We start from the raw sequence: 2,239 nt of genomic DNA on the forward strand, positions 1-2,239 counted from the left end.
TTTGTTTGAGTAAGAAGATCCAAAGTTACTTCTTAGATATCCTTAGAGTGACATTCAGCTTGTGACAACTTGCAGGGTACAGATGTACTACACTTTTACACAGCATGTGCCCCTGAAATCTATTTGCAAATGAGATTCTGTTATAAAAGCACCAAGGCCCCATAGACCACAAAGAGTGTAGTTTCTGGGTCAGTCACAACTTGAAGTAGTCTTAGTCTGTCATGTTGTCAACAGCTCGTATTTCGATTCTTGATCAGAAAATCTGATCTCTACAATATAGAAACTTGCTGTTCACTAAAGGGTTAACTAGAAAACCCCCTTTCTAGTACAAGAAAAATAAAAGTGTTCTTCTACTATTCTTTTCCAAATTTATTTGGCTTATTCAGTATAGGTTTTTATTGGACCTCTTTCAAGTGGAAACACATTTAAAACTGATGCCTGCAGTGCAGGAATCAGCTAAAATCAGAGGGAAAAAACCAAACTCACTTCTAGTTTTCTGTATCTGTTAAAAAAGAAACCTGTTCTGTGGAGGGAGGAAAATGGGGCATCTATATTATCAGGTAAGAGGGCAAGAAAAAGGAAAAAAATCACAAATAAAAACCCTTCAAAATAACTGAAGAAGTAGAAATCAAATAGCAACTCATATCATTAAGAGAGATCTGGAAATTGGAATAGATGCCTATTTTGTTCCCTCATGGCTTATTGAAGGAAGTTGGAGAAGGTGGGATAGAGACCAAGAATCCTACACAGAGACCCCTGTCCTTACTTAGCAATAAAGTAGACTCCGTAATAGTAACACAGCTCTTCAGATAACTGGTCCCAGAAATTCGCCTTCGTTAAGAGTAATATCCACCTGTTGCAGTCCAGAACAATTCAGCAGAACTCTCAGGGCATCCTGAGCATATCTAAAGCCCCAAAAGAGAGCAAGATCATCACATGTCAGTGATATTCAAAAAACTAAATACACATTACCTGCCTTTTCATCCTATCTTGGGCAGAATATAGGTTTTGAGAAAGGGGATGTCTCAAAAGAAAAAGATTGCTAAATGTCCTTCATCTTCCCTGATTAACAATACATGGGATAGGGGTTAAATTAAAATCGTGGCACATAAAATCTAGCATCAATCACAGAACAGCTTATTTGTTTATTATTACTAGCTTATTTGCGATAGATTAATTTTAAAGAGATGTTCAATGATGCAATGACTTGCTAAAGGTATCCATTTTCTTCTATTAAATGAATAGGATAGATTTTCATCTAGTTGGGATGCTTTGATGTACGTCTTCATATAGAATAGGGTAAATAGTAGACAGTTGGGTTGAGATTTCTCTGCTGGGTAGCAAAATCAACTGTACTCTCTTGAGCAAAAAGGAATTGCCAAACTTCTCTGTGGACAGACAACTGCATGTAGTCATAAACCCATATATCACATCTCCAAACATGAATTAACTTTACGGTTCACAAAGTACATTTGAGCACATCATTTTTAATCTTATATGTATAATAACCCTGAGAGGTTACTAGCACAAAGTAAGTAAATGGCAGAGCAAAAACGTATCTGACTTTGGATTTAATGCTCTGCTGTCTTTTCTGTGGTAGTCTCTTACTGATCTGATAGGGAGTGTGGTAGGAATCAACAGAGTTCTGTGGTCATGGCTCTTTATATGCTACACATGCTCAGGGGAGGTGAGCTAACTTTTAGATACTCAGGCTGGTTACTTTTCTGAATGCATTCTACCATTCAGAGAAGAGAAAACTGTAATAAATGAACACACTGTACATGGGACTGTAAAGAATCCCATATGAACCCAAGGGGGTAGAAGTATTGACAGCTGGATGCTTATCTCTTATTTAATCTGAAATAACCAGTATTATCTCACAAAGCATTGTTCCTTGGTGTCAGTTTCAACTCATTGCTGTAGAAGACTTGGAACATAAGGGTCATCAAGAGCTGGGGGAAAAACTGGGCCACCGCTTTCCTGTAGGAACCAAGAGGCAGAAAGGTGCACAGGGCCTGGGATGCCTACAAGGGAAGGAAATAGGAGGTAGAAATGTAAACATTTTTCTCTAAACCCACTCGACCTTACTGAGGGGAGCAAGGGAGTGACTCTGCAACCCCTCCTTCAGCCTCCTTGAAAAAAACCTAAAGCATATATGGGTATCCATTCATTCAATAACAGCTGCTACATCAATTGTGAGCTGGGAACTGTGCCAAGCCTACTATGGTAAGGGACTCCT

At 38.6% G+C, this 2,239-nt stretch overlaps 1 long non-coding RNA gene across 1 annotated transcript in view; it reads right to left on the bottom strand.

Moving 5' to 3' along the window:
- LOC105541222 overlaps positions 1 to 2,044 on the bottom strand; it is a 3,421-nt gene extending 1,377 nt beyond the window's left edge. The window contains exons 1-2 of the long non-coding RNA XR_001006310.1: positions 1,882 to 2,044; positions 767 to 905 (exon numbers count right to left, since the gene is read on the bottom strand). This is a non-coding gene — a long non-coding RNA (uncharacterized LOC105541222). The remainder of the gene's footprint in view (positions 1 to 766; positions 906 to 1,881) is intronic.
- Between the last annotated feature and the right edge of the window lie 195 nt (positions 2,045 to 2,239).

Source organism: Mandrillus leucophaeus, unplaced genomic scaffold (assembly GCF_000951045.1).
Source record: "Mandrillus leucophaeus isolate KB7577 unplaced genomic scaffold, Mleu.le_1.0 Scaffold2353, whole genome shotgun sequence".
Taxonomy (NCBI): Eukaryota; Metazoa; Chordata; class Mammalia; order Primates; family Cercopithecidae; genus Mandrillus; species Mandrillus leucophaeus.